The 25,344-nt window shown below is 42.0% G+C and overlaps 1 protein-coding gene and 2 long non-coding RNA genes across 7 annotated transcripts in view; 2 read left to right on the plus strand and 1 right to left on the minus strand.

Annotated features, from left to right (window-relative positions):
• The window catches only part of LOC135907603 (high-affinity choline transporter 1-like), a 294,531-nt gene that overhangs the window by 190,560 nt on the left and 78,627 nt on the right, over window positions 1-25,344 (plus strand). The gene's annotated exons all lie outside the window — the stretch shown is intronic.
• On the minus strand, window positions 6,502-10,864 carry LOC139054891 (uncharacterized). Its single transcript, XR_011511592.1, has 4 exons — window positions 10,697-10,864; window positions 9,433-9,486; window positions 8,180-8,370; window positions 6,502-6,836 (listed from the first exon to the last, which is right to left on the minus strand). It is a non-coding gene; the product is annotated as an uncharacterized lncRNA (long non-coding RNA).
• Window positions 14,491-22,296, plus strand: LOC135907581 (uncharacterized). Its single transcript, XR_011514500.1, has 3 exons — window positions 14,491-14,927; window positions 16,043-16,135; window positions 21,670-22,296. It is a non-coding gene; the product is annotated as an uncharacterized lncRNA (long non-coding RNA).

Raw genomic sequence — 25,344 nt, forward strand, 5'->3', positions numbered from 1 at the left:
GCAAATGCGGCCTTTTGCAAGTCGTTTCACTCTTGCATGGCAGTGTCGAGCCGCTTTTCAAAATGTGTCAACAAATCTTGCTGTAAGTACACACGACTATGGCTAGTTCTCAAGAAGACTACTATGAAAAGACAACATAGGATAACAAAGCATCCACAGTAAACTTGACAAAAAGCACATGGCAGGTTAGCAAGAAAAAGTTAATATTTCATCAATCTTTGTTACTGTCTTCTGGAAAATTCAAATGTGTAAGTCAGCACAGAATCACTATGAAAGCAAGACAGTTCTCTTTACCATTAAACTGGAATCAATAGCCAACTAAGCAAAACAGTCTTAAATAAATATCCAATATGTAGCCTGCAGCTGCATATGCATGACACTGCAATGCCACTCAGAACCATAATGAGACCCCAAAACATTATGTAACTCATGTAGAAGGTTAATTCACCACTGCACAAGTCTCTTATAATATGTCAAAATATTCATAAGTTCAACCTATTTCCCTGTTCTAAAAGACTTAACTTACGACTTAACATTCTAAGCAAGTAAGCTACACATAACAAATAAGAGAGGCTGCACTTATGTACAAAGAAGACCCATATAATGAAGTGCAATAGAAACAATATTCCAACTTAGATTACATTATCTATGCATTATGCTATGCTTGCTGAAAACAACTGGTTGGCAATTGATAATCCAGTCTAATAGTAAAAACAGCTGTCTTACCTTATGGTACTCTTGTTGGCACTTTTTCCCACACAATTTGTGCATGTTAGCGTGATGAAAATTGATCTGAAAAACACCACATTAAAAAGTTGTGCATCAATTTTATTCTGTCATACAACATGCAACAGTGTATAAAAACCTCATAACTGACAAAATTACAAAAATAAATACAGCGACACTTACACTGATCATTTATTTATGTTGAGAAGCATACTTTTGCAAGACTAAGTAAAATAGCTGACACAGACAATTTCACAGGTAGAAATAACCGCTAATACGAAACTTTCCATAATGCAAACATGTTGACAAAATAAGTAGCACAGGCAGCTGTATTTTGTTACGGCAAAGACAGCGCATGAATGATGAGTACAAGAGAGGAAGCAGAACACATAAACAAACTATACCCAGCTGCATGCACGCAGCTGTAACAATACACATAGTGCACAAAGATCCAAAAGAAACAAAGAGGAAGATGTGAGGAAGGCTTCTTTTACTCATCACAAGTCATCCTGTAAGAGCACATTATGCACTGGCTGTAATCTATCCTCAGGACGTACATGAATAAGTTACTTTAGGTGCCACATTTATAAATCACTCATACAATGTTCTTGTGATTTTCCTTATTCCAATCTTTAGCTAAGCAAGCATGACTGAGTTACGTAAAGCCTCCCTACGGCTTGGCACATATACACAAAAAAGTGTTTCTATAAACACTGGAGGTCACGGACGGATGACGACACATACCTCTTTTAATTCTTTTGTCTTTGTCATTATGATTATCTACCACAGTAGTCTTTTGTAGAGTGAAACACATCCAAATAACACACTGTGGGCAACCAAGTGTGAATACCTGTTCTCGATTTCTACCTTTCTCTGGTGTCCCGCTAAGGTAACAATGGCGCAAAAGATTGTCTTCCCAATGTATGCATTCCCATACAACAGGAAGAGATGATAAACCACATTAATGGTGCGTGAAATAAAGCATCTGTGCTTGACTTCCCACTGCCGCTCCAATCTGGAGTGATCTTTTTTTTTGCTTTGTATACACTAGTACAGGTGCTACGTAGTCCCCTTGGAACCCAAAGCAATTCTCACACCACAGCAGGATGTCAATTTTTTTAAACTTCTAAGCAGAACTCTCGTTATGGGGGACAATTGCGAACTTATATTTTTGCTTTGTATCTTAATTATGTTGTTGACCTTTAAATTTAGCCACTTTACTACTTTTCTGCAGACAGGCCATTGCATCAATGCTAGGTTTTGAAAACACCAGAGCAGGGTAGAAAGCAAGAAGAGATATTTATAATTTGGGTGCCCTCTCTGCATTACATGGATATGTTTCAATGAACGATAAGACTACTTGGTAGATAAACATATAAAAGATAAGAGAATTAAGCTCAAAGCCTACCAAATTCGCAACTGGGAATTTCATATGCAAATTAAATTTCCTGATTCGCAGTGATGAAACAGTTTTGAGAATATGTGCGAAGGCAACCAAGTGACTCATTCTCACAAAGAAAACAAAATAAAAAACAAGCAAGATTACAAGAACTTCGAACTTGCAACCTAAAGTAAGACACCTGACATGACTGATTTATGTATTTACTGAGCATAAATTACAGCTAGCGCATAATCTGCTTGAACAAGATGACAAACAATGAGTTACTGTGGCTTTCTCTCTGGGGCATTTGGCTCTTCTGAACACATGCACATCGTATGGCACAGCTGCGTGGATGTAGCTGGGCATAGTTATGAGTCAGCATCTCTGTTATTATGGTCCTTCACTATTATCGTTATAATTTATATTTGGCAAGCAGCCTAACTATCGGGTTGATCAGCTGTATTTTAAACAAAACATACTGACAGATTTTCGTTTCTAGCTAACATAAGGAGGCGGGTACATCCTTTCAGATTTCGAGAAACAGCTGTGCAACAGAAAGTCTACGATGACCAGTACCTTTATTATTAAGTGCCATGCACTAGATCTTTCTGCAATGAATACCTCTATTACCAAAAATTGTAGTCTGAAAAACTAATTGGAAAATATTTACAAAAGTGAGATACTAGAACTGAATTACAATTGCAAATGTTTTCGTAAACAAGATCACAATAATTGAAGTTTTATTAATTTCAGCAAAATGGCTGACATCCTATTATTGAGGCTAGTCAGTGCTGAAGGTATTGTTAGTTTGTAGGAGTTCTCAGACTGACAGCTCTGAAATATTTATCGCCATACTTGGTGGAACATGCTTTGCTGTTGCAGATATTACTTAGCCACAAAACATTTTGTAAGCTTTATGGGACAATTCTGTGTAGAAGATAAACCTATCTGATCATGTCTTTTTGGGTTGTGTATCTCGGAACTGGTGCTAGTCTGAGTTCTTACAAACTAGACGTTAGTGAGTACGGTAATTATAATGCCTGCCACTGCTATAAATTTCCGTTAGCGAAAATTGTCGCATTGTCATGAAGCAGTTATGTTCAATTTTTAGCGGCAGTCACTGCTGAAACACTCAGTACAAAGCACAAAACAAAGATATGGAGTCAAAATGTAAATGTCGAACAAAGTTATAGCCAGTTCTTCATTTCACAGAACTGTCTTTTTTTCTGTTAGTTTGCCAATGCCAATTGCACATACACAAACATTTGAGTATTGCACTTCTGGTAAATGCAGGAAATTTCAGTGTTTAACAGAAGCCCTTGGGAAGACAGCCCAGAGTCGCTTCAACAAAAAGACTTGCGTTCAATTTGCCTTTCTATGTTGTAGGTCACTATAGCAAGGGGCATGTTTTGCTGATTGAATATTACTCGAAACAGTCTTATTATTCGTGCTAGAGGCTTGAAAAGAGAGCAAATTGTAGAGTTCTTCATGCAGATGTCATATATGTCATTAGTATTTCTTTAGCTGCTTCTTGAGTTATGTCCTACACAATGGGAAAATACACTGATCTTTGCGGGCACTTTCTTGTGTAAGTTTTCACAAAAAGCAGTGTGCTGTAGCTACCTCAGCTCTTTGTAGACTGCAAAGTGCCGATATCTATTCAAAGAGCATGTAAAGTTACTAGAAGTATGCAAAATTAGTAGGCAGGCAGAGAGGCCTGCCTACTAATCTTGCATACTTCTCATACTATTGTGAAAAAAAACTATTGAATATACTTGAAAAACATTTTCTCACAATAGCATGAGAATAACCTTATGCACTTATAGTTGTCCTATACTTCGAAATTTGGCATACGTACTCTTCAAGATACGCAGAATGCTGATATCTAATTGAAATTGCAATCTGTAAAATTATTTAATGTGGCCTAATATATTTTTGCATAGTTCCAGTAATTGTACAAGCCGTTTGGATAGGTATCACCACTTTGCAGTATACGAGTAGCTAAATAAGATACAGCATGAAGCTATTTCTGAAAATTTTATACACAGGAAAGTGCCCACAAAAATATTTTGCCACTGCGTAGGACATAACTGAAAAAACAGCAGCTACACAAAAATAAATGACAATTCAAATCTAATAAAACACTTTATGAATGACAGTATATTCAAATCTCTAGTACAAATATATAAAAGAGTTGTTTCGAAGAGTTAATAAGGGGGTGTCAGTGTATTCTACCAAAGTGTTAGAAAATGCCTTCAGGCATACCATGGGGAGCTTTATAAATAGCACACGCACGCATCTGCCTAAAAAGCCCCATGCCCTGCTTGAATTCATTAGTCATTTTTGCATTCTGTTGTATGTCACCATTTGCATCCCTTAACATAGAGTGCACGAAACCAAAAACAGCCTATTACCGTATTTACTCGCATAATGACTGCGCTCGCGATATGATCGCACTCCTAAATTTTGTCGTCAAAATTCGATTTTTTTTATTTCCCATGTAACGATTTCACCCCGAACTTGCCGCAGCGATGTGTCATGTGCCAAATCTAGCTAATAATGATCGCGCTTACCATCTGTCGACTGCTATGCGAACGACTCTTCAAGACAAACCAAGCAGACTGCATGCAAAAAACTTTCTTAAGCAAATGCCCGATTTCATTCCTTTCATCACTTTCTGCACTTCTACGACAAAAAAAAGCTACAACCAAACTTTCCTTCATTATGTGTAGGCTTTATAATGGTTGTGGTCAACAAAAACAACAAAAAAAGGCGTCTTTCGATTCTTCTCATCTGCACTTGTGGGCACGCAACAAATCGCGAGCGGCAATGATAGCAGCCACGTTTACACTGATACGTTAGAAGTGTACCCTATTCATTCGCCGACGTTTGTAACGCAGCTAAGATATTCGCCCACCCTTAGCGGAAACGTGCCACGTTAAGATCGTGGTGAAGACAAATGCCGCAGTTTCCGCAGCATGCCCACCATGTGTTCCTATATCACTGGCAGAGCTAAGCGTGCCCATCTCTGTCCCTTCAAAGTGGGCATGGCTATGTTATTGCCGCAAACTTGTTGATGTTATTCATTACTAATATGGAAGAAACTGTTTGAATGCACTGTAATGTACTCACGAGAAGAAAAACGCATTCAGCGCGTTCGGCTTGCTCTGCCGGCCACCATTTTTTTTTCGTGTCCTGCACTACATACAGCAGCAGCCGCCTATTTGTTGACCTGTTGTCATCCCGTAGTAAATGCCAGATAATATATTTTTTTTCTTTTTGCGGGAAATTTAACCAGCGTAATGATCGCACCCCTGAATTTGAGTCAATTTTTTTTACAAAAAAGTGCGATCATTATGCAAGTAAATAGGGTAACACACTGAATTTTTAGCCTGTAAGGGGGTTGTATACAAATGGGGGCAGCCAACTCTAGTGTGACAATAAACAAATATTTGTTCTCACAATATTGAAACAAGTCATAAAATATATCCTCACAAATTTGGAAATGAATAACCAAAGAACCTTGCTGATTGTGTCATTGGTGTCCTAAAGAAGATCTTTTGATGTTTATAATTCCTAGTTTAATTCACTTTCTCTAGTAAATGGGCACTGACCTAGACTACTCAGTGTAGGAGACTAACCCAGACCTGGAAGCCAATATTTAAATCTGAAATAAAGACATTCATCCCACGAACACGTCACTGCTATGTCATCAGAAGCGTGCATCCATGGACATATAGTCTGTAAAATAATTTTTACATGATCTGTACTGTTACTCTTGTACTAATAAATTAGGAAATGCATTTGCTATTTAAAGCACTGCTGTAAACCTTTGTGTTTGAGAAATGCAATACTCAAAAGTGTAACACAACCAATGTGTGCATGAAACCTACGATGCCTTTGACATTCGTCAGTGTGGCAAATAGGCACTGAGAAATGCCAAGGGCATCATAGCTTTCTTGTTTGAAACCTTGTATGCGAGTACATTACTGGTATCTTTGCAGTGAAAGGAAGTCGCATTATTATCAGACTTATGAGGGGAACTCATGTTTCTCTAGTTTAATATTATCTTTTTCGTGCTCCTATATTGTTGACTTTTCCAAGAATAATGGGTGTTTGAAATAAGTACTCTATATTGCTCTTAAATTTTTCCTGCACAAGAGCCCATGTTAGGTTACATTTCTTGAACACTTTGCTGTGCTGTAGATTATCAAAAGAAAGAAAAAAAATGCTGTAAGTTTGCATTTTAGCCTTCTGTATAACAAGTATGAACCTATCAATTACATACACAAGTACGAAACAATTACGAAAAACTGGACATAAAGACATACATTATAATACCAGGAATCGATGGTGAGAATTCTTATAGAAAGGAACCATTAAAAACTAGGCACTAAAGACACATATTAATTATAATAACACAAGTATTTGCTAAGAATTTGAAGAGACAAATAGAATGTCTCTTCAAATCACTCCACCCCAACATTCATCCATGGTTCGATGAGTGACCACAGTTGGTGATGCTGTTTGGATAAGTTGCAGCTGAGGTGCAGCTGTGAAATAGGTGGAACATGTAGAGGGGTCACCAAAGGTTGCATGCTGGTTGCACAGCAGGTTGCCTTGATCTCCAGACTCACTCGACACTCATGCGTTGAGCTTGGTTATACGCCGTTTGCAAAAAGGCCTGGCCCGAGTGTGTGGTACGGCTTTGGTAAAATTTCGAGGCAACCTGAAAAACATAGATCGATATCTATAAGCACCACAATATTCTTCACCATAGGGAAAACCTGAAGTTTACCATCGGCACATAGCAGATAATGAAAACAGACACAAGCCACCATACTTCAGGTATAAAAATGTGCAAAAGTGTAAATGAGTGTGAAAAGCTGCTTATAGGATGGAATGTTTCATTTTGTCTTTTGTAGATCAATAATAGTATCTTAACATAAAGTCAAGTTTACTTCGCCCTCCCTAAAGAAACTTAAAATTATGGGGTTTTACTAGCTAAAACCACTTTCTGATCATGAGGCACGCCGTAGTGTAGGACTCCGGAAAGTTCGACCACCTGGGGTTCTTTAATGTGCACCTAAATCTAAGTACACGGGTGTTTTCGCATTTCAACCCTATCGAAATGCGGCCGCCGTGGCCGGGGTTCGATCACGCGACCTCGTGCTCAGCAGCCCAACACCATAGCCACTGAGCAACGACGGAGGGCATGGCCCTCCCTATTTGTGTAAGTAGGCTATTCCATGCGAGCTGTACCAACTTGGCACACGACCACTTGAAATTTTTTTTTTGAAAAACTCGAGGCCCTTCAATATAGCGCAAATGTTAATTTCAAGAAATACTTAACTTAAAAAGTTTTTTTACTGGCGCAAGCACTAAGTGAGATTTTGTGTAATGCACCAATCTATGCATCATAAAAGGCATAGCAGAAAAATTGGTTCCTTCATTAAGGGGGCCAAATTTTTCAGGACAATAAAGAGAGGCCTTACACCAAAAATTGAACTGCTTATTAGCCACTGCTCAGTTTATTATGGGTCATTAAAAATGGACAAAATGGCCTATTAACTTTATTTTCATGAATCTGGCTTACAGCAAGAGCTGCAAATTTATGTAATCCACATATTTAGGAGTTGTGCTGCATGCAAAAACTCGTTTCAGGAACATAAATTATGCAGCAGTGCACAGAGATGAGGATGAACTAGCAAAAAAAGTCAGTTTTGGTGTGTTTATCGGCATACTTACTATTGAGGCAGTCCTAGTATATTTATGCCCACTACCATGTATGAGTGTACACTGTATTGTTTTTAGATTGCTAAAGCTTTATCAGAGCAGTTTTTTGTTAAGCAAGAAAAAAAATTGTACAAGTGGTCTCCTACTGGTTTCAAAATTTGCAGCGCATTTCGTGTAATCCACATAGCCTTTTGGCGGCTAAGGCAAACTGCGTGGACTTGAGCATCCCTGCACAGATAGCAGGGAGTCTAAACTGCTTTGAAGTTAACTCTTTCATTGCTGAGTGGCTACAAGCCACTTCACGCAAAAAGTGGCCACTTAATGACATGTATTTACCTTAATCTTTCTGCCGGCTTCCAGCCTGCTTGGCATCATCACGAAGGCTGCCAACTCCCTAGTGGACGTAGTCAGGACACGGTGGTGGCAGGACGCAGTGGCAGGAGCCGCCAAAGGCTTCGAACTCTCTAGTGGACGTAGTCAGGACACAGCGGTGGTAGGATGCAGGGGTGGGAGCCACCAGAGTGTACCTGCAGCAAATTTGCACAAATGCTCTTAGTCCTACCATGTCACAATTTACAATAAAAATTCAGCTGTCTGTGTAACATGGATACCAATACAAATAAATGTAAACAGTTAGGTCCTACAACACAACTAGAACATCGACAAAGAAGAAATGGTACTTATGCTTACGAAAATCCAAGCAATGAAAAAAAAAGAATGTGCATCCGATTTGTGCATGGAAGCTCAGTGGAAACCCGAGCTCATACCATCAAATGATCTGCTAGTCAACTGCAAGCCTGTTAAAATGTCATTGTACATTTTTTACACGCACTATGTTAAGCTGCATTAAAACAAGTTCAGCATCTCTAAATATAAGTAATCACGAAGCAATTCAATTAATGAATTCCAGTGGTCGATAATGCAACAAAGTGCATGCTCTGATGAAGCTGGCCAAACTGGGTAGTGACAAATAACAATGTGGTTCTCTACATCTTGTTTTTCTGGCTTTCGCTGTAGCATTAAAATACACAAGAAATTTCACATTCCTGACATTTAACCCTGCTAATTTTTATTCCATAATGCATAATACTGCAGCAAGAGCAATAATGTTGTCTTTTAATCATAAATAGTGATAGAACAAGAAATTTTACTGGAGCCAATGTTTTGACAAGAAAACTTATCTCCTTCTCTTTGTCGAAACATTGGCTCCAGCGATGCTCCTTGTTCTACAGCTCTTCATCATTTCAAGCCTCTGTCTTCCTGTGCACCTCTGTACTTTCAATGTTGTGTCAATGAAATTGTAATAACGGAGAATTAGTAAATGTAGCTGATGAAGAACTTGGGCTTGTTGGTAGACAATGACAGAGTAACTGCGCAACATAGAGATACGGACAAAGGAGGCTTATGTGTGCCGTCTCCTCCAGCCATGTTTCTCCTTTGGACAATTACTCTATCTCGATGTAAAAGTATTACCCTTTGCACAATAATGCTGAAATTAATAAAGGCCAGGAAAGTGGACGCAAAAATTACAACAAATAGCATCATATGCTAATGAGATATGCGAAAGTGCCTGCTACGATCTGTCTCACCCATAACGTGCTGGATAAGATGGCGTCTTCTGGATGTTGGCATTTCTTGAATACCTAAAATAAAGTACATTTCAAAATTACAAAAATACACAGAACAGCAGTAGCAGAGGAGATAACGCATTGTTTAGTAAAAGAAAGTAAACTAATCTCTGATGCAGTGCAGACGAAATTTCCTTTATTAAATTAGTAGAATAATACACCACACTTCATTTCATTCAATGCTGTGAGCGTTTCTTGGTACAAGAAAGAAAGGTACTTCTGCATGAAAACAGTAAAATAATCATAGCCTTCTACTTTTACAAATTATGTGACAGTGACTAAGCCAACTACAGCAGTATATACTTAAAATTGTTATATGCACATTACAATAGCCAAGACAGGATAAACTTGGGTTTATATGCAGATCACCAGGAGGTACCACTTTGCAATCAATTCATTTCTGCTTGCCAAATATCTGCACTAACATAAGACTACTAATAAAAAGACCCTCTTTTTCATAAAACACCGGACTCAAAATAGAAAATCCAGTAGGAATACCACAACTTCTGTGCATAACACAGCCAGGTTTTGTACGCCTAGTAGGATTTACTATATAAAGGTTGCAGCAAATTCATGCTTTTAAATATTTACCACCATGAAAATAAAGATTACATAAAAAATAATAACATTATACATCGGCTTAGATTGTCAGCTAACGTGTTTTGTGTTTTCTACTTACAGCCAAATGCACATAATTGTTTTTTCTGTTTCAGCGCTTTTAAAGCGCTGTGTCTGTTCGCTTGTGCATGCAGCCGCTTTACCGCTCTTAAGATATCTGTGCTGCCACATCGCCTGACACTGCCATACAGCGTTCTAGCGCTTTTATTATTCGCGGTAATATACCTAAAGCGCTAGTAAATCTTCAGAATACACAAGCTGTCTTTTCGACTACCTGTCTTCGCCAGCGAAAGTCACACTGGTGCCAGTATTGTATCTACACTTCAAGTTACGCAGTACTTGATATTATACGGATTTTTCGATGCGACAAGCCCCTCGTCACCGGAGTCGTTAAGAACGGTGTTTCTCCTGGCAGTACAGCTTTGCAATAATTTCAGATGCTCTCCTGAGGCTTCCGTCTGCCAGTAGTATTTTCGCATACATACGCGCACGCATGCCCAAGAAACGTCTGTGAACTGCCAAGAGAAACGTGGCGCAAAATGTTGCCATACCGGAAGGGCCGAGTCCGCGCCGTTTGTAAACTCGGAACAAAAGCTGATATGGTTACCTGAGACGTTAAGAGAAATATGGCACAGGTCACAGGTCCCCGCTGGTAGTGGTTCGTATGCATCTGGTCGTCTCTGTCCGTTGCGATCTCCCATATCACAATGAAAGATGCAGTGCAAACCGAAAGACGAAATCGGCGATACGCTGCTGCTGGCGGCGGTCCCCTCGTCGCAATCACACAGCATGGACAGAAGCTCCCACCGTAACTTGCCGCAACGCTTGGTTGCCGTCGCCCCTAACGCAGCGATTTCAGAACCACTCAACGACAACGCACTCGCGCGTGATTCAGCGCAACTTTAAAATGGCGTCATGCTATTGACGGCTTCGGCTTTGGATCATTTTGTATCTGCACAACTGAGCAAAACAGTTGCGCTAGTTTCGGTTTTGTTTCCTCGCGTTGAAATAAAAACTGTTTTGCTCACTGATAATTTTACGTCACTTAAGTAATGTTCACGAATAAAACAGCCATGAATTTAACACGCGTGTTGAAATGCCCGCTACGTTCACTTGGCAGAAGCAAAATTTGCCCGTTCGAGCGTGGTTACGTTTGAAATATCTATCGGGGGGCTGTCGGAGCATGCTCGAAGTGAGAAGACGCGGCGTAATTGTCCTTAATTTGCTTAGCTATAACGGTGCGGCTGCCCTTTATTTCTGTCGAGTGCATTTTGCTCTGATGTGAGGTAGAACTACAAAGCCGCCCATGTTACTGAATGATGTACACAGTAAAATAATTTACACCCTTGATGGTGAGAATTGCGAATCATAACACCCTTGAAGGGTGTTTTCATTCAAGAAACATCCCATCATCATGACTTTTTGCGAAGCATAGGGAAGTTCTAGGTGCCATAACACCCTTTTACCCACCGAAAGGGTGCACTGACTAAGAATATTGGGGGTGGGTGCAAGGGTTTTTTTGGTTTTTTTTATCACATTCACAAACATACAGTTGCACGAAGAGACGGCGTGTCCCACGGCACTAAAAACCAGTGGCGGATCCAGAAATGTGCCCTCCCCTACCCCAACCGCTTCCCCCCGAGACATGTCGGGCTTTCAGTGCCGACAAAACTCCTGAAGAGAGTCCCCCTCCGTTTCACTGTCTGTTTTGATAAGCCCTTTTTAAATATGTCCTGCGAAAAACCTATTGCTGAAGCACTACTATCTACTATGTCACAGTGTTCCAGGTGGCACACAGTTCTTAAATGTCGTCACGCACAAATTCCGAGGAATCCAAAAGCGCGCACCTACTTTTTCTAGTAGTGAGTATTTAACCAAAAGAAAAATGTTCGAAATGTTTTCAGCACGGCAGAACTAGTGGCGCTCTTGCTTTTGGGACGCCAAGCATCTAGCAAAATGAATAGGTCACGTGACAGCGTGCAGCTGGACGCGCCACAATTGCTCTAAAGCAGTGCGGTCGTCTAGGTTTCTTTCAAGCATGACAAAACAGGCAGAAAAGGGTGCGACGAACCATACGCGGACAAAAGATACGCCGACTCGAGAAGCTTTGGCCCCACCTGATCTTCTTTCCCCGAATCAATAACCCCAATTCGTTCTGCTTCTCCCAAGTTTATAAACAAGGTAGGTTCGTTGGCAAACTTGAACCTTCTCACCCACCACAATGCTTTGCTCAAGCAGCATCTGCGGAAAGAGCCGTGCAAAACGCTCATGGCTTCGCGTCTGCGTCAATTCACGATGCTGGCTGTACAAAAAGAAACTGTTAAGTTTGTAGTTGTATAGTAACGGAAAGTTCTACTGGCGTACAAACAGCTGCCTGGACGGAGTGCTCAAAAAGAAAGGGAGAATAATCTAAGAAAGTACAGAGAACCAACGGTACAGTACAACTTGCCATGCATAAAGTATTTACAACACCGACTAACAGCGGTATTTACTCAAATATTTCCCCTCCCAAACTGGCGACAGTATTATTGCATGCATGAATAGGATATTAAGCCAATCATTGCAGATATAACGAGATTCCAGAAATTGGAGGGGCATTTGCAGACCCATCTTGGTTCACGGAACAGTGGTGAGCCATTTTTCAAGTGTGCGCGCTACTGCCCACCTGCCAAGTACGTTCGCGATGTCTTGGCATATGCAGACCCGTCTCGCGAGACTCGCCCGTCTCCCCTCGCTAGACGGGTAGGACAGATGCACATGCTGAATACGGGAAATACTTTGCAGAATGAAATTGAATTTTATAAAAACACGAGAGCTCTGGATTGCAGGTTACAGCGTGCACAGGGGCGTTCTTCCATATTTTAAAACGAAGCTTTCTATGCCTCCTCCCTCACTCTTTCCAATTCTGCTGCTGCTGCTGCTGCTGCTGCTGCTGCTGCTGCTGCTGCTGCTGCTGCTGCTGCTGTCACTGGCTTGCCAGCCGCGTCGGTGGGTGGTTTGAGGGCGTGCATAATGAACATGAGAGGGACGCGGGGAAGGCGTGTGCGAGTCCTTTTAGCGAGAACTTCGTGGGCATCGCTACAATACTTCTTGGACCTCTTTGGCCGTCACAATGCCCACTGAAACACCCTGGCATCGACACAATGCCCTCTGGAAGACTAATTACGCGTTAGCCGCCTTCTGCCCTCCCCAACCCACCGCAAAAGTAGTGCAGAAGGTGCAGCACTTACTTTTTTGTACTCACATGCAACAGCGCAGAGGAGAGACAGTATGATACTAAGGGGAGACAAGAGAATGCTTAAAGCCAACACCCAGACGAAATGTCATCACAGTTCCCACAGTTTACCAAGAAATTGTTGTTGTCATTCAATAGCCTTTACCACAGCCGCACCCTCGCCGAGCAAAGGGGTTCGGCGATGGTATAGGCACAGCTATTGTATAGGAACAATACTAAATTGATCTGCTCGTGGTAGTTTGAGGGCGAGAGTAGTTTGGTTGAAAATGACTTGTCTACCGCTTGCACAAAATACCTCGATTGTGAATATATCTTCCTCATTACCCGTCAAACTGCTATTTTAAGCAACTGCAGTAAGACAAAGACCGACATCAGATTGTAAGCGACAACTCACGGGGCTGTCCACCAAAGGGGAGTCGTTATATTTGTTCTTTCTTTTGAGCGATCATCGGCCGCACTTGCTCACCCGCTCTTAAAAAAAACGAAAGAAAAACAAAATCCCGAGATCTGGATTCGCTTCGGTTGCACTTTCACGACACCACGCAAAGACTTCGTACTTGGAAACTTAAGGTTTTCGTGTAGTTCTGCACATGTGAAATTTCGTGGTGTCGCCTATACGTTTAGAAAGCTATTCTGCAAGTACTTTTATATCTGCCGTTCGTCCAAGCTATTTAAAATTTGCGTGAGCCCACCAGTTCAGAAATATGAGCATTGTGAACTTCTTGAAAATGCCAAATAAAGCTTTTTTTTTCTCTCTCTCTCTTTTTCTGCGCATAAAAGAAAAGACAGACTCGCAAGTACCTCTGTATCTTATAAAATCAGGAAGGGCCACGTCTTTTTACAAATGAACGTCCAAGCAAACAAACAAAAAAAGCATCGAGAAATAAATTCACTTACACGCAGTTACCAGCCCACCTTTGCCCCATTTGATTTGACATCAGCCCATGTTTCTGGGAATAAGTTTCCAGTGAAACTACCCGTAAACACAGAAAATGGCTTAGAGGTAGCGTAAAATAAATAGCTTTGAAAGTAATACACACACGTAGTTTAAAAGAATATTTGTTTTTATGCCTTGAAAACGAAACCGAAATTGAAATAACTTCCCCCAACGGGTGTCGCCGCTATCGCCGCTACGTCATTTCCTACGTCTCGCGGCGGGCCGGCGGGCCGTCGGGTGCATGTGTGTTCTCCGTGACATTCTTGAAGTTGTGAGTAATTAGATTGTTTTTTGCTGCGTTTAGGTTGTACCACCTCGTTGTTCTCGCGTACTTTTGTGCTCATCGACGCGAAGTGAGCGCCCGGAGTGAAGACGACGCGATTGTGCGTGAGAAAGAAGGGCAGCAGCGGCCTACGACATCGGTGTTTCTTTGTGACAGTGTGTTTACTACGCCTACGACGGCCGTCATTCGTGGCGACGGAGAAAACATCTTCCATTCGGCCTGAACAGTGATGAAGTGGACGTTTTGTTTTTCGGCGGAATCTATCGTCAACATCGTCCATCCACTACGTAATCGAAATGGTGTGCCCACAGTACACATCGTGGGAGCGCTCCGCCTTCAAACCGAGGGCCTTTTGCAAGACGCATGAACTGCTCATATAAAAGGTACGTACGTAGCCACGTTCAGCGTCGCGTTTTTATGGTGCGTCATTGTGGTAGTAATCTTCGCGCAATTTATTTAAAGGACAGCACAAGGTGTGTTGGATGCGAGTGTAGTATATGTACTCCAGGCGTAGCCTATGGGCACCGAATGTGAAAAAGGCAAAAAAAAATGAATGTTTCATTGTTCACGTGTCCTCAACTAGAGTTGTAGAGAATTAAGTACTGCTACGCGTCAGTATCCGGCGCAGGCAGGTAAATAATACTTTGGTTTGGCTAATTAGTTCATTCTGTTACTAAAGATGGGCGCATACTTATACCGGTGTCACACGGCCACTTTCGATCACGATTGAGCCTGTTCTGGATCGACATTTTCGACCGCGATTGGCTCCCGTCCGCCGATTGTGCAACGAGGCCAAACGCCTCCAGAAATTCGATTCCAGTCAGGATCGATCGCGGCCAAAAGTATGCAGTGTGACAACCGTATTAAATGTCGCTTGCGTACTTTCACTCAATTGTTATTGTTCTTTTTTTTTGTCGGCGGTCCCGTGGTAGGTAATGGCGCAGGCAGCTTGCAATGCTTGTGCTTTCATGACTAGAACTAATGCAAAACAAAAGAACCACGACCGTCCCGGCTATGTACTTATCCTTCGCTTTAAGTTGTGCTCGTTTGTTCTAGAAGCTCTTGTGCTGTTGCGGATGAACGCATGGTTGCGCTATTTGTTTATAAATTTATCTTTTTGTATAAATAAGCACACCGAGCCTAATCACTTTTTTTCTCGTCCTTGAACTCGTTTCTTGGTTTCACGCAGGCGTGCTTATTACAACTACTATTTGTTTTCTTGTTGTGTGATTGAACCCTGCCTAAGGCGTCCTGTCAGTTGTCAACAGTGTTTCTGAAATTAATTGCACTGAGCGTCCTACGGTTAGAGTACGTTTCACTACCTTATTTTAATGTCTAGTGATAAAGGGTATGGTTATTGTAACTATTCTTGGCCTTTATATATGTATTTATTAAGCTGGTAAATGCTTAATTGTATTTGCTGTTTTGAGAGGTTCTTTTATTGAGTGGTCAATCTCGGGTGGTATTAATGGTTGGTTGTTTTCTTGTGCCCATGCAGTTACAGTCAGCATGAAGCAATTGCATGGGAACCGACTGGCTGTCTTGGGCCTACACATTGCTGAAAAGACAGTGAAGACGTCTGAGCCGACAGGTATACTTTTTTCATCACAATTGGCCTAGATATTTTTTACAGGAGGATGAAGACCTCCCCAAGTGAGCTCCAATTACCCCTGTCTTGCGCTAGCTGATTCAAAGTGAAGCCTGCAAAATTTTTTGAATTCATCATAGTCTACTTCTCTACCATCCTTGACTACCCTTCTCTTCTCTTGGCATCCATTCTGTAACTCGAATGTGACACCGGTTATATGCCCATGTATTACATGGTTGAAGAAGGCACTTTGGCTAGTTGGTGCTCATTGCAGACTTGAGACATCAATAACTAGCGTGAAAAAGACAACATCAAGAAGCACATAAGGAAGAACTCTAAACTTCAACTGAAATTTTTGCTACACAGAAACATGGAATGCACAGAATGCCGACGGACAGAAACAACAAAGGAGCTATCGGACAAATTTATGAACAGGTTAATTTCACTTACGAACATTCTTGGTAAGAGCCAGAGACGGGTGCTTACACACCTATTCCCCGCTTTTTTGATGCAAAGTGGTTCATATATTTCCCTATGTACATGCTTCTGGAGCTGTCTGAGCACACGATTGCTTTGAAACTGCTTGGTGCATGAGCACGTATGGCGATGATTGGCCATGTGGTCACCAGCCACCAAGGCACTCAAAGCTGCCCTATGTTTCCTCAAGCCAAACAGGTCGGTGTTTAAACGACCGCTTGGGGGAACAAAGATAAGGCAGCTGTCATGGCTGGTGGCCATCTGGCCAATCATTGCTGTAAGTGCTCATGCACTGAGCAGTTTCAAAGCACTCATCTGCCCAGGCGGCTCTAGACGCAGGTCGACATGAAAATATTCGAAGCACTTCGCATCGAAAAGCGGGTGATAGGTGTGTAAGCACCCCTTCCCTGGCTCTCGCCAAAAAAGAGTGTTCGTATCTCGAAATGAACCTGCCCATCGATTTGCTCCGATACCTCCTGTGTCAGGCAGGGAAAATGTAAGATAAATGTTGCTTCCATGCGTCGAGGTCGCGTCCCCTGAATCCTATGTTTCTGTGTAGCCAAAATTTCAGTTGAAGCTTAGAGTTCTGTCCTGTGTGCTTCTAGCTGTCGTCCGTTGTCTTTTTCGCGCTAGTTAATGATGTCTCAAGTCTGCACTACATGGCCTGACCAGCTCCCTTCTTTACTCTTTATGTCAGCTAGGATATCAGCTCCTTCGTCTGCTTTCTGAACCACGCTGCTGTCTTCCTGTTTCTGCTGCCATCAGGATAGGAGTGGACATGACAAATGAAACTGAATGTCATTTAGACAGAGGAGAGCAGTGAGACTTCCTGTGCTTTACCTTTTGTTGTTGTACATAATAGTTGAAATTGCACCAACACATCTTTTCCACCTTGTGATCTTCCCATAGCTGCGGCAAATAAATATATAGGCTTTAAGAAACTAGAAATGCAGTTTGCCTAAGAAAGAGAATACTCTTGCACTTAAAGGTAATGTGTATGATGCTCTGACTCCTTTGATGCATGTGCCTTGAGAGGTGTTGATGCTGTTCTTCATTTCTTTCTCAGCGAGCTTTACTTGATGGGTCTGACTTTGTATAAAGAAATAAGTTCTAAAGAAACCATAATACCTAACAGGCAGAATTGTCGAGGTTGAAAGCCAAGTTTTCTTTCATGACATATTTTTTTCAGACTGTACTAGTTGATCCACGATGTTCGACAGCGCAGACTTGTACAAGGGACATCAAAAGTGGCGAGAAATGGAACAAATGCTATCGCCTCTTTCTCCATCCTTTGTCGTGTTCACATTGTCTAACGTCATCGACCAGTACCAACTAGCCCGTTTGCGTACCTGTACTAGTTGGGCCATTTATACTATGGTACTCAACCAAATGTGATAAATTCAAAATTGGTGCCTTTTCTATCTCGTACAAATAACTGTTTCATAAAATAGTTTAAAGTGTTATGGTTTATATCATGTTTCGACACCACCATAACCTCATAAAATATCTTCATGGATGCAAAAGGTGCCTCTTGTGCAAGTTTCGTGCTAGCCTGACATGGAGAACAAACCTGGCAGAAGATAGAGCACATGCTCTTTTGTAAACAAAACGCATGATTGCATTTTCTTGGCAGTTATTGCAATGTTTTGTGATGTTTATCTGCATGAACATTAATTATCTCAGCTGCTAAAGACACATCACTAGACACTGTGAGCAGAAAAAAGTCTGATTGTGCCGTACTGTTGAAGTCAGGCAACATTATGTTTAAGCAAACTGGCAGGGATGCTAGCTGTTAAAAAGAAAAAGCTGACTTCAAGAAAAATTTGCACTCCTAAATGTGGAATTGAAATGCACTATGCTTATAAGCTACAAAAGATTTCCAGGATGATCAGACTAGTTACACTGGCCATTTGCTGATTCAGTAAGGTTCACTGAAGCTTGTTTTTAAATTCACTGTTTTTATACAAGGTGATGATTTTCAGTTTTGTGGAATTTTTAAATATAGCCCTGTTGCATATTGCATAATTCTAGTCCTTGAGCAGGAATATTCAAACAGGCAGATATATCTTGAACGAGAAATCGAAACATATCAAGCTAATTAGAAAATTTTATTATCTGTCGAATGAATTACATTATAGCTAATATAAACGAAAAGAAAGCGGCTTAACCGATGAACCCGATGTTTATTAATCATATCCTAAGAAGCCAGCAAACACTGACACCAAGGACAAGTTAGGGTAAATTACTTGTTATTAACAAATGAAATAAAGAAATGATAAATGGAAATGAAAGTGGATGAAAAAAACAACTTGCCGCAGGTGGGGAACGAACCCATGTCTTCGCATTACGCGTTAGATGCTTTACCAATTGAGCTACTGCGGGCGCCGTTTCCCCATCACTTTCTTGGGTATTTATGTTTCCTAGTAGAACCCTGGGAGTGTTTGCCAGTGCCACCACATATCTGGGGCACATATTGTAATTTACGAATCATAGCCAGTGACATTACAAGGTGTATCTACTTGGAATTTATTTCCAGAATGGCGTCAGTTTGGAGATATGCACCATCAAACTTGCTGTAAAAATGCACTGTTGCTCCACTTACTTTTTTAACAAAATGTGCTTTTATGCACTGATGCACAAAAGTAACGGGAACACCCTTGTGTATTGGTCTTTATAAGGTAAATATTCCTAAACTGGTGTCATTCTGGAAGTTCAAATGCATATGTCTTCCAAGCTCACTGGCTACAATTAATAAATTGCAATATGTGCAGTAATATAATTAGTTACGAAGTTAATTAGTGATTTTTTTATTTAGTTGAGCATGTGTTTCGATTTCTCATGCTAGTAATGTCCACCTCTTCAAATAATCTAGCTCAAGGACAAGAATTATGCCATCTGCCGCAGGATATTTTTTAAATTCCATAAAACTTAAAAATGATCACCCTGTACAATCCTACTACAGTGCTAACCATCATCATCACATATAATCCTAATCATCCTAATCCTAATCATCACATATAAGAATGTCGTAACAACACTGACAAGTGCACTAAAGTTTTCTGCGCTTCACAGATGAAAGATGTTGGCCATTAGAATGTTTGATCTCAGTGTAACTCACAATCATATAACCAGCAAGATCAAGTGAAAGCAGATCACAAACTTCATACATGAAAGGCTTTAACTGTGCTTTGATTAAAATAGCTAAACTTCTGTTAAGCATGATGGATTCACTGTGTTGTTTCAGTTAAAAGCATCTAAATGATCAAATGCTAAAGTGTTCTTGCTTGGAAGATCTTTAGGGAAAACCTCTGTAATAAAAATACCAGCAGGATTATGTGCTTGCTTAGTGGAGATGGCTAAGATGATGTCAGAAGGTGTAGGTAGGGCTTCTTTGTAGTAGAGATGCCAAATAGTTCTGACAGAGGGGTTGTTACCAGCCACTGTGTAAGTCAGAGATTAAGAAAAAATAAAGGTCAGCTTAGTGATGCTTAGTATAAAGAGAACAACAGGAAAACGAAACAAGTAATGTTCTCAACTAACATTTTAAAATTTTCGTTGAATATGTTACAAATAATTGTGTCAAATGTTTTAGAGGAACCATGCTTGATAAACATTTGCAGGGCAACCACCATGACAATTAGGGATCAAGAGCACACCAGTGAGGCGAATTTAGAAGCTTAAGATCACTAAATTACAGCACAGCGTTATTGCTGTAATATGAGGGCGGTTAAGAAAGTAATGCCTCCAAACCCACTACTTTACCAGTAGTACTGCAAACATTTTGGCTCTTTATCATTAATGCACTGATGTTTAAGCTATAGAATGTCACTTGACCCATCTTCCTATCTCTTCGCGTTCCAAAGTAATCGAGCAATGCATCGCATCCAGTGGTGATGTCCGGTTGAAACTGGGCTGTAATTGAATTGAATTTCTCACTGCGGAACGTTGTGCGCCCTTCAACATTCATTGCCATCTGAAAGCAGTTTACGGGGATGCCGGTGTTGAAGTCAGCATTGTGCGTAGGTGGGCAAGTACTGAGAAACATCAAAATCCAGCCGCATCAAATGTCCAGGATCAGCACCGAACTGGACGGCCCACAACGGCTTCTTATGAGGATCATCAACATCAGGCAAACAAGTTGAATCAGGTCAATCGTAGGATCAAGCAACACCAGATTGCTACGACACTCGCTATTTCCATTGGTTCAGTGAACCACATAATTAAAAACCTCCTGGGTTACAAGAATTGAACTTGTTGGCTATGCTTCGACTTTTTCATGTCAGTTGTCAGTTACCGTGACACCCAACAAGCGCAAGTCTTCTTGTAACGCAGGTCGTTATTGATGTGGTTCACTGAGCCAACGGAAATGGCGAGTGTTGTTGCAATCTGGTGTTGCTTGATCCTGCGATTGCCCCGAGTCAGCTCATCTGCCTGATGTTCATGACCCTCATCAGAAGCCATTGTGGGCCGTCCATTTCGGTGCTGATCCGGGAGATCTGATGAGGCAGGATTTTGGTCTTTCACAGTCCTTGCCCACCTCCGCACAGTGCTGATGTCAACACAGGCATCCCTGTAAACTGCAGTCAGATGGCCATGAATGTTGATATGCACACAACCTTCCACAGTCAGAAATTCAATTACAGCCTGTTGTTTCAACTGGATGTCACCAGTGGATGCCATGAATTGCTCGATTACTCTGGAACGAGAAGAGATAGGAAGGCGAGGCAAGTGACATTCGATAGCTTAAACATAAGTGCATAAATGATAGAGTTCAAAATGTTTGCTGTAATATTGGCAAAGTAGTGGGCTTGGAGGCAATAATTTCTGAATTGGCCTCATGTATTTCTGTAGCCTGTCTCTCCTACATTCATGATGTGGCAGATTGAATGCCTTATTCTTTCGAAATAACGATTTCTTGGAAGTAAGCACTATCTGTGCTTGTTTCTTTAACCTGCTCTTCATGTGATCTTGAAATATTAAAGTGAATGATGCAGGGAAGCACAGCTTGTCATGTTTCGTGTACTTTTCCTGACATTATATTGCAACAAATCATTTTGCAGGTAGAAAAGAAGCAGATGGTTACAGCGATCAGTGAAGAAATGGCTTCATCTATGATGGCTCGCCTTAGGACATTGGAATGCAGCTACACAAAGGCATCATCATCCTCGCCTCTGCCCTGGAACTTTGGTTTGAATGAGACTGTTCTTCAACGTAGAACGGCCACAAGACTTGTCACCACATACAAGGCATAGTGCAAGCTCTAAATATTGTACAGGAGGCTAGAATAAATGACCCTCCATGCAGTCACTCTGTGTCTGTGGTAAATGGGACCATCACACATGATTGTGTTTTCTCTCAAAGTTGCTATGCCGTGCGTTTGGAAACACATTACCTATTGTATGCACACCATACATAACATTTCTGTGTGCTAGCCTGACTGTGGACTTACGAAACAAACAATGAAGTGCATATGAACCCGCATCCACATGCCATACTTCAAGGGTTATTATATTGCTCATTACACCCGATAGGTGAAGGGGTAATATATTCCTGATCACACCCTTACACCCCGTGGGTCGAAGGGTAATATGTTGTTCAAAACACCCTCAAGGGATAGGGTGTTATTGGAATATAGAATAACCATCATAAGGGTGTAATTCCCTATAGAACCCACCTTTTTCAAGGGTGCTAGGGGGTTAGTTATAGACACCGAAAAAAACCCTTAGGGGTGTAAATTATTTTACAGTGCTATAGTGCACCTGAAGCTGCCAGAACTCCGGTATTTCCTCCACAAGTTCTTGCGACTGTGTTCCGTTGTCACCAAATGCGAGCGTAGTCATTTGGCGGAGATTTAGCAACACATTTTCTAGAACTATCGTTCAGCGCTCTCTCACGACATGGAGAAGCAGCGTGGTTGGTCCTTAGTGAAAATTTCTATTTATTGCGAATTTTGCGATAGCAATTATATGGACACAACCGTCGAAATATATCTGTCGGTGTTACCGTGAGCTTTCGTATAAAGTCAAGTGCGATAAGATCCTATCCCGCGCCGTTGGCTGTGCGCGTTAAAGGAAGTGTTTGAGGCTGAGCCGGGCTCGATGGGCGCCCCAAGTATCTATAGGAGGTCACGTGATAAAACGCGCGCAAGCCGGGAGAGGGATGCGCTAGTTTAGCGCGCTTCTCCTCCTCTAGACGTTGCTCTAGCCCGGTCTTGCGCCACCCTCGCTCTGTTTTGGTGATAATTTCCGATGGACGCAAAGCTGGGGGGAGGGGGGGGGGCGCTCAGATAACGCAATTTTGCGGAGACGCTTTGACGGAAGAGGCAGCAGAAGCGTTCGGTCGCGCCCTTCGTCACGCCAACGCTGTGACAGCGAGTGTTCGCCGTCATTGAGTGAGATCTGTTGTTTGCACGTACGCGCGTGAGCCAGTGCTTCCTAATTTAAGGAGTAAGCGAATGTTTACTGCAGTTTATTCAGCCGATGAAACAACGAACCTTGGTTCGAGCAATGGTTCGTGCAGTGGTTCATGCAGCATTGGGGCGAAACTGCTGTATTTTTGTTTTTATATTTCTAGGGGGTTCCAAAGCAGTGTTGCGTACGCTAATATTTGTTTCTGGCCGCGGAACGCAACGCACTGCGGTAGCCCAGTGGCTTTAGTGTTGCGCTGCTGAGCTCGAGGTGACGGGTCCAATCACAACCGCGGCAGTCACATTCCAACGGGGGCAGAATGCGAAAACGCGCGTAACCGTGCATTCCGTACACGTTAAATAACCCGAGCTGCTGAAAATAAATCTGCAGCTTTCCATTACCGTGCGCCTCATAACAAGATATTGATTTTGGAACTTAAATCTTCAAAATTTAGTTTAAGTCGCGGAATTACATTTACAATCGACACTGTTGACTGCACCTACTGAACTTATCTCTTTGCTGTGCTCTCTTTAGTAGCCAATACTTTTTTTTAGATTTACTTATGGTCAGAATCCAGTGTGACAAATCCAAGTTTTCCTTATCATGGGAATCCAGCTATCGCTTAAGCGTGTGAGGTATCAACAAACATGGTCAAGGAAAATCAATATATAGAGTTCGAAGTAATTGCAGAACATGACAAGGATGAAAGAATGATACACGGCATTACAACCAGGACAGGAACCCGAGGGCCTGCCTAAAGCAGAAGAGTTTATCTGGTATTTCTTCTCCTGGATTAAAATCTTTCTCTCGCCAGACTGATCTCGAATATCAGAGGAATGGCGATATTCCATGACTCTTAGCGCGCTATTGAGAGTCAAACGACCCATGCGGGAATGTTGACTCTTCTTTCTGACTCTACTCGCGCAAAAGTGGGTCTTCAGAAGAAAAAAAGAGAGTCAAGTTGCCGTGACTCACTTTTTACTCTCTTTTTTCTTAGAGTGTACAGCGCCACGGACGAAGGCTGATCTGGGAATATGTTTGCCGTCTTCGGTGGAACCGTGCTCACATTTAATCACAATCTGGAACCGCTGTACAGCAGAACGTGTACGATAAGCGCCTTGAAGGTTAGGGACAGCTGTGCAGTGCTCCTGATTTTGACAGCGAAGGATGCATCTGTGGCACGTAAAAGAACCACGTATAAGAATGTCAAAGACGTGGCTGCTGTGAGTATTTAAGGGACAAACCCTCCTTATCGCTCATATCTGTGTGCTCGAGGGGCACTGGGAAGTGAGAATTGGCTGATGCGGTATACAAGAATGACCAAGGCTTGGCAGAAGAACGTACGCCTGCGCGCACATGAAACGGCTGATGTTCGCACTCAGCCCCGGTCAGCGCGCTAGCCGCACGCATAGGCGCTTACTGTTCGACACCGCGCAGAGGATACCACAGAGCAGGCACGTACCCAATGGGGAGCCCGGGGGGACTCGGCCCCCCCGCCGAAATTAAGGTGCATACCCACCCCCCCTCCCCATCCCCGCCCTCGCCACCACTTCTCAAGCACATTTCTAAAGCACCGCCAAATCAATGCTGAGGTTTGACAGCTATCGGGCGTCAACATTTTGCTGCCTTTTTCACTCCTTTTGGATGGCGGTAGTTAATGGCGTCTCCTAGGATGTGAAGGCCAGTTTCCACATCAATTCGGTGCCCGCGCGATTAACTCCAGATGCATTCAGCTGTCACCATCTATTCAACGGTCACTCGCATTGTTGTTGCTTCGTTAGTTCAACCTTCTTCGTTTAGACTGATCCACGGACCAGAAAAGGGATTCAGTTCGTGGCCAGCTGGTCTATATGCACGTGGAACGAGTTGCGGCCAGAGAAAATGCCAATTGCGATTAACCTTTCTTTTTGTTTCATTATTTCCTCGAGTGAAGGCTCGCCGCCACGCTCACACATCCTCGGAACCATATGTACGTGATAGGGGTTAGAGAAGGTGGAAAATATAATAATGCGAGACTGTGTCCATCATCAAACCCTGCAATAACCCTTAAACTCATAGGCAATATGAGTGTCACCCGTTAACTCGTCTGGTTTTTTTCTAATTGTACAGCTCTTTTCGTGCAAAATTGCAAACTGGAAACAAGAGGCGCAAGGATTCGAGAAATTAAGCGATCTATATAAGGGAGAGAGCCAACGCAAAGCCCAACAGGAAGGAAAAGTAAAAATTAACTATGGCAAAGAAGTCCGACACGGCTGTGGATGACACGAAGGACGTGGACAAGAAGACGCAACAGCGTTGGCTTAGCCGGTACAAAAACCAGGAACAGCG

The sequence above is a fragment of the Dermacentor albipictus genome, chromosome 1 (genome assembly GCF_038994185.2).
Source record: "Dermacentor albipictus isolate Rhodes 1998 colony chromosome 1, USDA_Dalb.pri_finalv2, whole genome shotgun sequence".
NCBI lineage: Eukaryota > Metazoa > Arthropoda > Arachnida > Ixodida > Ixodidae > Dermacentor > Dermacentor albipictus.